Raw genomic sequence first — 14,103 nt, forward strand, 5'->3', positions numbered from 1 at the left:
CTTCAAGAAAAACCAGTGAACTGAGTCAGTCGAGGGAGCTGGGAGCAATTCACCCTGGTTCCGTTTTGCCCTGGTGAAGACCAGAGACCACTCTTTCTTGACTTATTTTCAGTAACTTCTCCATTGTGTCTTAGTCTTGCTGACCCCTGTTTGTTTCCTTGTGGTTAGCACCAGAGAACTTTTAGGACACAACAAGGTGGTTGGGTGCTTTTTCAGGGACCAGGGTGAAGGAAGGAGTGGGCGTGGGTGGGCAGGAATGGAGGGAGAAAGTGGTAATGGCGATCACAGCCCAGGCCTCCAGCTGGTCCGGCTGTCTCATCTACAGGGAGGCCTTGGGTGCCCGGGGATAGCAGGACAGCCTTACAGAGAGGCTGGGGGCTGAGACGGTAGGAAAGTGTTGCCTTCTTTCCCTTCAGCTGGGGAAGGAGTCCCTTCCGTGGAGACCCGCAAGCAGGCCTGCCACCGCTGTGAGATTTGCAAACATCTGGGCTTCTCCAGGTATACCCCAGCTCCCTGCCTGGGGTCTTTTTCTTCCAGGAAGCTGCTTAATTTGTCACTGTGGGGCTCTATGGAGAAGAAGAGGCAAAAACTGTCCCCCAGAACTGGAATAGACATAGTAGGGAAATGCTGTCGGGGGGACTTCCCTGGTGGTCCAGAGGTTCGGAACTCGCCTTTCACTGTGGGGGATGCGGTGCGCTCTCTTGTTGGGGAACTAAGATCCCATGCGCCTGGAGCAACTACTCCTGAGCATTGCAACTGCTGAGCCTGCATGCTCTGGAGCCCATGTGTCGCAGCAGAGGCTCAACGCAGACAAGCAGACAAATAACAGTACAAAAATAAAATTAGAACGGATTACGATTCACTGAAGGCTCAGATGATGGTTAACATTAAAAAAAAAAAAAAAAGCTGTTGGCCACCTGGCCCCAGTCTCCAGCCCCCGCCCCTGCCTGTCTGCGCTTACTCTCCGAGGGGCCCTTCTCCCTCCGCCAGGTCACTCAGGGGTCATCCTCACTGCCGCTCAGGATGCCAGGGCAGGCGGTGAGGGGGCTGTTGCTGCCGCCGCTGTTCATCGTCACTGCCGCATTAAGAAGACTTAACTGCCTCCCAGGACCTTTACAGAGCAGCTCAGGTGCGTTCTCTCTCTTTGATCATGAAGTAGGGATTTTTGTGCTCAACAGTTGAGGCTGCTGAGTCCCAGAGAGGGTCACCAACTCACCCCGAGTCACACAGCTGGGAGGCGAGCATCTTCTGTTGGGAGCTGGGTGGCTGTGGACTTGCCCCCACGGCCCTCGGGAGCCCAGCGGTTGCAGGCCCTCCGATTGACCTGCAGAGGGCGCTCCTGTCGCACAGACCGACCCAGGGCTCCCCCAGCCCCTTCCACTCCGCCCTTAGAATCTCAGCCCTCTTCCCTTCAGCTCTCACCGTGTAATGAGCCTGCTCAAAATACTCTCTCTGAGTGGGATGGGGACAATCATATGCTACAGACTTCTCCAGTCTCATGAGCTGACTCTATGGAACTCCCGGAGCAAAAGTCACGAGCCACCCCACTCCAGACGGGGCTCTGTTTACAGCTGAAGTCAGCTCAGCTGCTGGACTTAGCAAGTGGCCCGAGGGCTTCCGGGGGCTGTCTCGTCGCTGGGCCCTGCTGCGCCACACACAGGTGCGCGCACACACAGGCACGCTCGTTTACTCCGCTCCCCGGGTCTCCTCTCGGCCTGGCACATCGCCAGCATGCTCTCAGATTAGCCGTGAACTTGATCCTCTGGCTGTGTGTGGGCGTGTGCTTTTTAAACACGGCATGTGATAAAACTCCCTTTCCAGCTGAATCTGAATTTTGAACATCCCTTACATGGCTCAGAGACAGCGCCAGGTAATTGAAACACAAAAAAGGGAATGGTGGTGAATATGCATTTGCTGTGGCTAGATATTGGCTTGCTGAAAGCAAATCAAATCAGAGGAATGCAGAATGTTAAAAGCAAGTTGAGCGAATTCCTGGCAGTCCAGTGGTTAAGATTCTGCTCCCAATGCAGGGGGTATGGGTTTGATCCCTGGTGGTGGAACTGCCCGCAGGCTGTGTGATGCGGCCAGAAAAAAAAAAAAAAAAAGCAAGACAGGCAGGAAGGTAGGAAGATGACATGGTTAAGTGTGAAGACCTTTGGGAGATTCAGCTCCTATTGTATCAGACATCATTATGTGACGTTCAGCAGGTTACTCCTGTGCAGTCGTTTCCTATTGTGTAAAATGGGGTTAAGAATAATACTCTCCTCACAGGGAGGAGAGTAAATGAATTAGTATCAGTAAGGAGCTATCAGTCTTAAACTAGTGTTGGGAAGCCCAGGTTGTGGGGTGGAAAAAAGTAAAAGGGAACTGTGAAGTATTAGGGGGAAGAGACTGCTAGTCAGGATGGAAAGATTTCGGCATAAATAAGATGCCAAGGGTTTCAGGCAGCTTTAAAAATATTTAAAAATATACATGTAATTAAATTCTCACTATGTAAGAATTTCAAGTAACACAGATAAAGTTTAAATCCCCTCTGTCACACTTCTTTTTCCAAGAAGTGATTACTATTGTCAGTTTCATGGGATTGCTCTCGTATCTTTTTCTTTGCATATGTATATACATATGTATGTCTTTAGAGAAATCCAGGGGTTTGCTTGACTTTGAAAAAACATATTTCTTTCTTTGTTTTTGCCTGGGCTCGGTCTTCGTTGCTCCATGTGTGCTTTCTCCAGCTGTGGCGAGCCGGGCTGCTGTCTAGTGGTACGTGGCTGCTCATTGCTGTGGCTTCTTCTTTGTTCCTTTTTTTTTTTTTTTTTTTGGCAGAACGCAGCCTCTAGTCATGTGGGCTTCAGTGGTTGCAATACCCAGGCTTAACTGGCCCGCAGCACGTGGGATCTTAGTTCCAGACCAGGGATCAAACCTGTGTCCCCTGCATTGGCTCCCCTGGACCACCAGGGAAGTCCCAGACTTTTTTTTTATTACCAACATCAAGTGCTCTGTCTTGGAGCTCTTTCGTTGTCAGGACACATAGTACTTATTTTAAGTACATAAGTTGCAGAATATGTAAATGTGGGGATGTACAATGGTTTGATCATTCCTCAGGTAGTTTCTTAATAGCAATGAAGATATATATGTTACTGTGCTCTTCCTGAAATGCAGAATCGGTCTAGTGGCCGCAGCTGCCGTTGCTGCGGGGCTCCCGTCGGTCAAAGCCTAGTATTTCCAGGATGGCTTCAGTCTATATCTCTGCCATTCTCTGTGGTCACTTAAACCTCTCATCCCCTCCACCTCTGTGTTCCTGTCCAGCTTGGCGGCCTTCCCTTCCTCCTCTGCCCAGTCCTTCCCCCCTGCATTCACTCATCCTGGCTCAGCTGAATGTCAGGGCTGCCCTCGGCCACTCCCCCAGTGGGAAATAATTGTGAGTGTGTGTGCATGTGACTCCACAGCGTTTGTGCCTTGTTCGTCCCTCCATTCAGCAAGTACTTATCAAGTGTCTACTCTATCATTTTGCCTCTTTGCTCTGCTGTCTCCCTGCCTCTCTCAGTTCCTTGAGGGATGAGATCATGTCTCAGACACAGGTTCCCAGGGAGAACAGACTTTCTGGTTTGCTCAGCATGGTTCCAATTTTCACCTGTTAAACTGGTAGGATTATTACTATTGTTGTTCAGTGGCTAACTTGTGTCCGATTCTTTGCCACCCCGTGGACTGCAGTATGCCAGCCTCCTCTGTCTTCCACTGTTTCCTGGAATTTGCTCAAATTCATGTCCACTGAGTCAGCAATGCTAACTAACCATCTCATCCTCTGCCGCCCCCTTCTCCTTTAATCTTTCCCAGCACCAGGGTCTTTTCCAATGAGTCGACTCTTTGAATCAGGCGGCCAAAGTATTGGAGCTTCAGCTTCAGCCACAGATCTCTCAATGAATACTCAGAGTTGACTGGTTTGATCTCCTTTCAGTCCAAGGGATTCTCAAGAGTCTTCTCCAGCACCACAATTTGAAAGCCTCAATTCTTCAGCACTTAGTATTCTTTATAGTCCAACTCTCATTCTGGTTTAGATGAAAAATTATCTGATCACTCTAGTTTTACACACAATAGATGCATACAGTCAATCTTAACAAAAAATGAATGAGTGGATGAATGAATAAAATTTTTTTTTCATGATTTTGAGGTACCACTCAACCGAGTGGAAGACTTGAGAGCACATCCTGTATTGTTCAGTCTCCAAGTTGTCATTGCGATTCCATGGACTGCAGCATGCCAGGCCTCTCTGTCCCTCCCCATCTCCCGGAGTTTGCCCAAGTTCATGTCCATTGCATCGGTGATGCTGTCCAACCATCTCATCCTCTGTCGCCCTCTTCTCCTTCTGCCCTTGATCTTTCCCAGCATCAGGGGCTTTTCCAGTGAGTCAGCTGTTCCCATCAGATGATCAAAATACTAGAGTTTCAGCTTCAGCATCAGTCCTTGCAATGAATATTAGGGAGTGATTTCCGTTAGGATGGACTGGTTGGATCTCCTTGCAGTCCAAGGGACTCTAAGGAGTCTTCTCCAGCACCACAGTTCAAAGGCATCAATTCTTCGGCGCTCAGCCTTCTTTATGGTCCAGCTCTCCCAATTGTATGTGACCACTGGGAAGACCATGGCCTTGACTATATGGACCATGATCCATTCTGTACTATGTAGAGGTTATTTCACTCTGGACTCCACTGTCTTTGAAGGGTTTTGCTGTTATTCAGTCGCTCAGTCATGTCCAACTATTTGTGACACCATGAACTGCAGCACGCCAGGCTTCCGTGTCCATCACCAACTCCCAGAGCTTGCTCAAACTCATGTCCATTGAGTCAGTGATACCATTTAGGAATCCTATTATCTCCTATTATCCTATTATCTTGTTTGTAGGTGTTCTTGTTGTAAGATTCTAATAGTTTCTCTAGTATGCTGAAAAATGACGGGTGCAAAGGCAACATTTATTAATTAAAAGGATGGTGATGCTACTGAGTGAAGTAAGTCAGACAGAGGAGGAGAAATACTGTATGACATCCCTTATATGTGGGATCTAAAAAGAAATTATACAGATGGACTTACTTACTAAACAGAAAGAGACTCACAGGCTTAGAGAATGGACTTATGGTTGTCAGAGTGGGTTAAGGGATGGTTAGGGAGTTTGTGATGGTCGTGTATAAACGCTGTATTTAAAACGGATAACCAACAAGGACCTACTGCTCAGCACATGGAACTCTGTTCAATGTTATGTGGCAGCCTGGATGGGAGGGGAGTTTGGGGAGAAATGGATACATGTATATGTATGGAAGAATCCCTTAGCTGTTTACCTGAAATTATCACAACATTGTTAATAGGCTCTACCCCAATACAAAATTTAAAAGTTTTTTTTTTTTTTAAAGAATGACTCACTGAACTTTAGTTAGAAAGTTGTTCCTAAGATGCAATAGTCAAGAGCAGCAGCTCAGCCTGTGGGCTCTGGAGTCAGACACCTGAGTACGTCAGGGTTCGGCTGCTTCCTGCTGTGTAAACTGGAACAAGTCACTTCTTTGCTGAGCCTCAGTTTTCTCATCTATAAAGTGGGGATAATAACCTTGCTGTGGCACAAATAGAAATGAGACTTTTCTTTAAATGAGGAAACAATAACCCGGCTGGGGAAACAACATAAACAGGCTTGAGAGAGTTAGGCAATCTTGGTTATTCTTTAGCTACTACTTCTAACAAGGAGATCCAACCAGTCCGTCCTAAAGGAAATCAGTCCTGAATATTCATTGGAAGGACTGATGCTGAAGCTGAAGCTCCAATACTTTGGTCACTTGATGTAAAGAGCCAACCCATTGGAAAAGACCCTTATGCTGGGAAAGATTGAAGGCAAGGGAGAAGGGGGCTTCAGAGAATGAGTTGGTTGGATGGCATCACTGACTCATTGGACATGAGTTTGAACAAACTCCAGGAGATAGTGAAGGACAGGGAAGCCTGGTGCGCTGCAGTCCATGGGGTCACATGGAGTTGGACATGATTGAGTGAGCGAACAACAACAACTAACAAACACTCACAGCTGGACTTGCCCTTCCCAAAGCTAATCACGCTCTGACTCCATCTGGAATGTACTCTGCACCTGACCTTCTTCTCCGCCTGCACTCTCTTGTAGTATTCTTCATTTCAGAAAGAAGACCACAGGCCGCTAACTTCATAAAAGACCACCTCCAGTTACCAAGTTGCCTCATGCCAACCATGGCTGTTTTGAAATTTTGCAAAAGGAAAAAAAAAAAAGCAAGAACCTCGTGAGGATATGAAAGCAGGGAGCGGGGGCACAGTGGTTGAGGTGCTAGCCAGATGTTTCCCCTTTGCCTGGAAGAGAATAAAGTTACTACTCTTTTTTCCTCCAGACTCTGTCTCTGTGTTTCTACTTGGCATCAGTGGACAGTGAACCAAAATTCTGGCATCAACCTCAGAGCTCTGTTGTGAGAATTAGATGAGGTAATGAATGTGAACTGTTAGGCTGAAACATATGAAGCCATCTCTGTTTGACCCTTATCAGCTTAAAATGGCATATCACATAGTTTAACATGGCAGGTGCCTGGTAGGCAATCAGCATTTGAGAAACGGTGGCCAATGCTGCAAGCCTGGGGCCTGGGGCCCTCTGCTGTCAAGCTTGCACCTGGACTCACCTCTCTTCCCGTTATAAAACACGAAGCAATGGTATGGAACTGAAAATTGTGTGCATATGCAGCTGGGGGAAATTCTGGACCAAAAGTAACAAAAAAACACCCCCCCAAAACCCAATTGCCATTTCTGAAGAGCAAGGAACAAAAGCTGAATGTTGGGAACAAAAGCAGGATACTGAGCTTGCCCCAGCTCAGCCCCACAAAGGAGGGGGCAACCACCTAGGCCACGCCCCCGGCCCACCCCGGCCCACCCCATCCTCACACCACCGAGGAAGGAAGAGCTTGCCCCCGGCCTCCACCCCCCGGGGAAGGGAAGAAGCAAGGGGACCTGTTGCTTGTTTTCACTCCCTGCTGCAGTCAGCACAAGAGTCTCAATAAAGCCTTGCCTGAATTTCTTGTCTGACCTCTAGACAATTTCTGTTGATTGGAGAAGGCCACGAACCCTGGTCGGTATCAGTCTGACTGGACTGATATTTCGGCTTCTGTGGCCTAACTGAACAGGAATTTCATTCTTTCATTCAAGACACTTTCTGAGCACTGACTATTAAGAGACACTGGTTTCTTGGAAGAAAAGCTATGACAAACCTAGACAGCATATTAAAAAGCAGAGACATTACTTTGCTGACAAAGGTCCGTCTGGTCAAGGCTGTGGTTTTCCAGTAGTCGTGTGTGGGTGTGAGAGTGAGAGCCAGTTCCTAGGCAGGTTGGTAAGAAGTCTGGGGTCCCCAAGGAGGAGAAAGGGGTCTGTAGTTCTCGAGGAGGAGATAGGGGTCTGGAATTCTCAAGGAGGAGGAAAGGACAAACTTTTTTTCCTCTTCATTCCTTAGTCTTAGCCACATAAAACAGTTTTTTCCTTAAACCTGGAACTGATGATTACACAGCTCAGTTTAAGCTCTGTACTACGGATTATATAACCACAATGTACCCTGCTTGAGGACAGCTTCTCCTTCCTGAAAACCTTCTGACTAGTCCTGATATCTTAGAATGTATATTATGGGAGTGGGTCTGGTAGGATCTATTAAATTCTAATCCTGGTATCCTAAAATGTAAATTGCGGGAGTGGGTCTGGTAAAATTTTCACAAGCTTTTGATTTATTGTAATAACTAATTTAAAAGTATGCAGCTCCCTTGCTAACACTCGCGAGGGGGACACTCACCGTCCCCCTGCTGATGTCTCTGTCAGAAGCTTTCTCTGTCCCTTCTCTTTGATAAAACTCTGCTACACAAAAGCTCTTGAGTGATCAAGACTGGTCCCTGGTCCCTGGTCCCTGGTCCCTGGTCCTGAAGTTGCATCTGCTTTGGAGGTCACCGTCCACCGTCAGCTACCCTCCTGGGGGCCCGTCAGGGACCCTCAGGACGAGGTAAGGACACTCCGAGCTCTAGCTTCTCTGCTTTCTCAGTGGTCACTCGTTCTGCTTCACTTTTTAACTCTTCGGTGTCCTTGTGTGAATGAATGACTCGCCCTGCGCGAAGCAAGTGATGAGCCCTGCTCTGCGGTTTTGTGGTGCCTCGTAATGACTGAAGGCAGCCCCAAAAAGGGGAGCCTTGTGGGGTTTATACCGACCTGCCAAGGCCAAGAGACACCCAAGGTCCCTGCCAGGGGAGCGGCCAGAGACGGGCAAAGCGTGTGGACTGAGCTTTGCTTTCTCGGTCATCTTTTCCTGGTCTCTTTGACCATTTCATAATTGTGTGGGGAATTGGAACTACTAACCTAATCTGTCAGATCACAGACTTTCAAGGGAATTGTGATCCACGTTGTTACTATGCGTTTTTACTCAGACCCCATGTGTGGAAGCGCCTGGCGTCCTAGGAGCCGGAAGTTACAGGAGCATGTTTGGAGCGAGGCGGAGCTCTGGCTCCAGGACCGGCTCTCAGGCTAGAGATCACCCACTGTGCTGCCTGCCCCAGGGGCCAGCGACCTGAAAGTGAGTCTTGTCACGGCCTGACTCCTATCTCTGTGGAGAGAAGCGCTGGGGCTGACCCTCAGGCTTCTGAGGTCACAGATCGGGAGTCGCAGGATCTGGTCAGCGTGGAAACGCAGTGGGCTTCCTCCTTTGGAAGCGCTGGCTCTTACTGGGCCAGGGGAGGCTCTCTGACGTCCTCAGATATTCTTTCTGTGGAATCTGGGGGAATGAACTGGAAGGATTGGCCCTAATAGCTCAAGAACAAAAATCACCTTTTCCTCGCTGGCCCGCCCTCCACCACCTCTTTGCTGTCACATACACTGGCGTGACACTCAGGAGGGACGCTTCGGTTGCCGTTCATCGCTTTATGACTCTCACGCTTCCCGAGGAGTCCTAGCTTGGGAAAAGCTACTCTGCTCCGCCCTGGGAGGCGTCGGAAGAAAGGGGCAGGCCAAAGGTCTTGGTGGTATGGGATAAGTCAGCCTGGGGTGCCATCAGGTCTACCCCTGGGGTGTCTCCACCCCGCCTTGGTGGTAGAACTGGGAGGGACGAATAAGATGCCTGCGTCGGTAACGGACAGACTAAATCCAACCAGGGAAGGAAAGTTGCGCTGGAAAGTATGTCTACACTTCCATCTAGAGCAGGGAGGGACGCTTCTGGTGGAAAACAGCCACGGCTGTGGATGCCGCTTTTCTCTTACAGATGGGAGCCAACAGTTCCAGAACTGCTCCTTAACAACATATTTTAAAAAAACAAGGGACAAGTTCGATCCCCAGAATTTAAAAGACACGCCTGATCTGTGATACTGAATGGCCACAGCATCCTTTGGGAGATGGGGACACTGAGCTGTTGAAGGATCTCAAGTATTACAATTTTATACCTAGACCGGCTCTGTATGAAATAAGGGAAATGGGGAGAAGTGCCTAGTGTGTGGTTCTTTATCTCTCTGCGAGACAGGCCAGACTTACGTCCTCAGGGCGCAGATCTGGGTGTGAAACCTTCAGCTCCCTCCTGTTCTCTAACATGGCCCCTGTATCCAGGGCTCCCAACTGAACAGGCTGGGAGTCAGCCACCCTTCCAGGACTGGTTGCCTCAGTCTCGGCAGAAATTCAAACCGTTCCAACTGCAGTCGAGACTATTTAGAGGATCCAGAAAAGTATATAGAAGCCTTTCCAGGGCTAACTTTACTTTATGACCTTACTTGAAGAGATGTAATTGTATGTGTTAGGACAGACGCTGACTCCTGACTCGAAAATTTGACTTTTGGAGAAGCTAGTACTTCCGGAGATGAATGGCTTGAGCGTGAGGCAAGGGGAAAAGGGAACATGAAATGATTCTCCTTCCTACTGGGAGCCAAGCGGTTCCAATAACAGTCACTTTGCCGGAGGTATTCTTGAAGGAATTTAGCAAGCACACGCTGAGACTTTAGACCATGCTAGGTTGGCTGACATAGAGCAGGGAGAGAAGGAAACTCCTGATAAACTCCTAGATGGACTATGGAGGCTCTCCACAAGTTTCCTGACATTGATCTTGAAAGTGCAGAAGGAGGAATGATCTTAAAAGATAGATTTCTCACTCAGTCAGCTCCAGATAACTGCGGTAAGTTATGAAAACATGTATTTGGACCAAATCAGTCTTTAGATAATCCGTTGCAGCTGGCTCAGACGATATATTATGGTAGAGAATATGAAGAGGAAAATAAGAGGAAAAAAAGAACCAGGCAGAAGACTGATGCCCCTTCAATGGCTGTGAGACCTGCTCTGAAACAGCCTGAGAAAAATGTCCAGAGGGACCCAGGTGAAAAGGGATGGGCTTGCTATTACTGTGGAAAGGAGGGGCACCTCAAGCGGGATTGCCCTCAGGTATCTAAGCCGCCCCTGGCTCCACGTCTGGTCTGCGAGGGACCACACTGGAGGAGAGACGCCCCCAGAGGTGAAGGCCCCAGGGGTCGGGCTCTCAGGGCAATCAGGAAGGTGCCCGGGCGTCCCCACGCACGCTCCCACCTAATCACACCTGAGGAACCCCGGGTATTAATAACTGTGGGGGCAATCTGTCAGTTTCCTTTGGGACACTGGGGCAACTTTCTCTGTGCTCAATGAAGCCCCCGGTCTGCTTTCCTCCCGATCCAATACTGTAACGGGACAGTCTGGACGAGCCAAACATGATTATGTCAGTCACCCTTTAAGCTGCAACTGGGACTCTGTGCTGCTTTCTCAGGAGTTTCTGATCATGCCAGAGTCTCCCTCACCCCTTCTGGGGAGGGATATACTGAGCAAGGTCCAGGCCTCTGTTTTCATGAATATGGAACCCACTCTTCGTAATGAAACAAACTGTAAATCCTAGAGTGTGAGCTGATGAAAAAACTGTGGGTTGAGCACAAAATGCCGTTCCTGTCATTATCAAGCTCAAAGACCCTCACCTGTTTTCACATCAAAAGCAGTATCCACTAAAGCCCGAGGTTAAGGAATGGGCAAAACCTTACTGTACTCACTTCTCATGATGTAAGTGGGATCTTAAACTCTAAAGTCCAGAACGACAATGGGGCCACCTTTAAAGCTGCTGTAACTCAAGGGGTGTCAAATGTTCTAAGAATAGAATATCACCGACCCTGTTCCTAGAGACCCCAAACTCCAGAAAAGTTTGAAAAGGCTAATGACACTATTAAGAGACATTTGCATAAGTTAACTCAAGAGACTCAGGACAATTGGCTTAAAGTTCTACCCTTAGCTTTAATGAGGGCTCGGACTGCCATTAAAAAGGAAGGACTGTCCCCCTTTGAATCTATCTATGGAAGACCCTTCTTATGCACAGACATTGTTATAGACCCTGAAGCCTTAGAAAATTAACTACGTGAGTCAGCTTTCAGCCTTTCAAGAGACATTTCAGAAACTCTGGGAGGTGACGTCTGACCCAGCCTTTGAGCCAAACAAGCCGCTGTTTGATCAGGAACTGAGATGGGCCTGAGGATCTGGGTGGGCCTGCTTCTATCTTCACCAGCGATCATGTGTGATGCTTCTCTTTAATCTGATGATATCTAGCAATCCTAAAATGGACTGGTGCCACACTTTGTACTTTAACTATGGACATAATGTAACTTTTAACTTTGATTATGTTTTAACTTGGTTTAATGACTATTTTGCTGCACATAATAAGGTAAATGGGTCTAGATCTAGTGGTTTTCAACCTGATGTTTAACAAATATGGGATGAGGTTATATGGCTAAGTCCTAAAAAGGGACGCCTACTATCTCAGTTCAGTTCAATTGCTCAGTCGTGTCCAGCTCTTTGCAACCCCAAGGACTGAAGCACACCAGGCCTCCCTGTCCATCACCATCTCCCAGAGCTTACTCAAACTCATGTCCATTGAGTTGGTGATGCCATCTAACCATCTCATCCTCTGTCGTCCCCTTCTCCTCCTACCCTTAATCTTTCCCAGCATCAGGGTCTTTTCAAATGAGTCAGTTCTTCGCATCAGGTGGCCAAAGTGTTGGAGTTTCAGCTTCAGCATCAGTCCTTCCAATGAACACCCAGGACTGATCTCCTTTAGGATGGACCAGTTGGATCTCCTTGCAGTCCAAGGGACTCTCAAGAGTCTTCTCCAACACCACAGTTCAAAAGCATCAATTCTTCAGTTCTCAGCTTTCTTTATATTCAACTCTCACATCCATACATGACTACTGGAAAAACCATAGCCTTGACTAGATGGACTTTTGTTGGCAAAATAATGTCTCTGCTTTTTAATGTGCTGTCTAGGTTGATCATAACTTTTCATCCAAGGAGCAAGTGTCTTTGAATTTCATGGCTGCTGTCACCATCTTCAGTGATTTTGGAGCCCCCAAAATAAAGTCTGTCACTGTTTTCCCATCTATTTGCCATGATGTGATGGGACCAGATGCCATGATCTTAGTTTTCTGAATGTTGAGTTTTAAGCCAACTTTTTCACTCTCCTCTTTCACTTTCATCAAGAGGCTCTTCAGTTCTTCCTTTCTGCCATAAGGATCTGTATATCTGAAGTTATTGATATTTCTCCCAGCAATCTTGATTCCAGCTTGTGCTTCATCCAGCCCAGTGTTTCTCATGATGTACTCTGCATATATAAGCTAAATAAGCAGGGTGACAGTATACACCCTTGACGTACTCTTTTCCCTATTGGGAACAAGTCTGTTGTTTCATGTCTAGTTCTAACTGTTGCTTCTTGACCTGCATACAGATTTCTCAGGAAGCAGGTCAAGTGGTCTGGTATTCCCATCTCTTTCAGAATTTTCCACAGCTTGTTGTGATCCACAGTCAAAGGCTTTGGCATAATCTATAAAGCAGAAGTAGATGTTTTTCTGGAACTCTCTTGCTTTTTAGATGATCCAGTAGATGTTGGCAATTTGATATCTAGTTCCTCTGCCTTTTCTGAATCCAGCTTGAACATCTGGAAGTTCACGGTTCACGTATTGCTGAATGACTTGGAGAATTTGGGGCATTACTTTGCTAGCGTGTGAGATGAGTACAATTGTGTGGTAGTTTGAACATTCTTTGTCATTGTCTTTCTTTGGGATTGCAATGAAAACTGAACTTTTTCAGTCCTGTGGCCACTGCTGAGTTTTCCAAATTTGCTGGCACATTGAGTGCAGCACGTTCACAGCATTATCTTTCAGGATTTGAAATAGCTCAACTGGAATTCCATCACATCCACTAGCTTGTTCGTAGTGATGCTTCCTAAAGCTCACTTGACTTCGCATTCCAGGTTGTCTGGCTCTAGGTGGGTGATCACACCATTATGCTTATCTGCGTTGTGAAGATGTTTTTTGTATAGTTCTTCTGTGTATTCTTGCCACCTATTCTTAATATCTTCTGCTTCTGTTAGGTCCACACCATTTCTGTCCTTTATTGTGCCCATCTTTGCATGAAATGTTCCCTTGGTATTTCTAATTTTCTTGGAGGATCTCTAATCTTTCCCATTCTATTGTTTTCCTCTATTTCTTTGCATTGATCACTGAGGAAGGCATTTTTATCTCTCCTTGCTATTCTTCGGAACTCTGCATTCAAATGGGTATATTTTTCCTTTTCTCCTTTGCTTTTCACTTCTTTTCTTTTCCCAGCTATTTGTAAGGCCTCTCAGACAGTCATTTTGCTTTTTCACGTTTCTTTTTCTTGTGGATGGTCTTGATCCCTGTCTCCTATACAATGTCATGAACCTCCATCCATACTTCATCAGGCACTCTATCAGATCTAGTCCTTTGAATCTATTTGTCACTTGCCCTGTATAATTGTAAGGGATTTGATTTGGGTCATATCTGAGTGGCCTAGTGGTTTTCCCTACTTTCTTCAATTTAAGTCTGAATTTGGCAATAAGGAGTTCATGATCTGAGCCACAGTCAGCTCCCAGTCTTGTTTTTGCTGACTGTATAGAGCTTCTCCATCTTTGGCTGCAAAGAATATAATCAATCTGATTTTGGTATTGACGATCTGGTGATGTCCATGTGTAGAGTCTTCTCTATGTGTTGTTAGAAGAGGGTGTTTACTATGACAAGTGCGTTCTCTTGG

The sequence above is a fragment of the Muntiacus reevesi genome, chromosome 3, assembly GCF_963930625.1.
Source record: "Muntiacus reevesi chromosome 3, mMunRee1.1, whole genome shotgun sequence".
In the NCBI taxonomy this organism is placed as follows: Eukaryota; Metazoa; Chordata; class Mammalia; order Artiodactyla; family Cervidae; genus Muntiacus; species Muntiacus reevesi.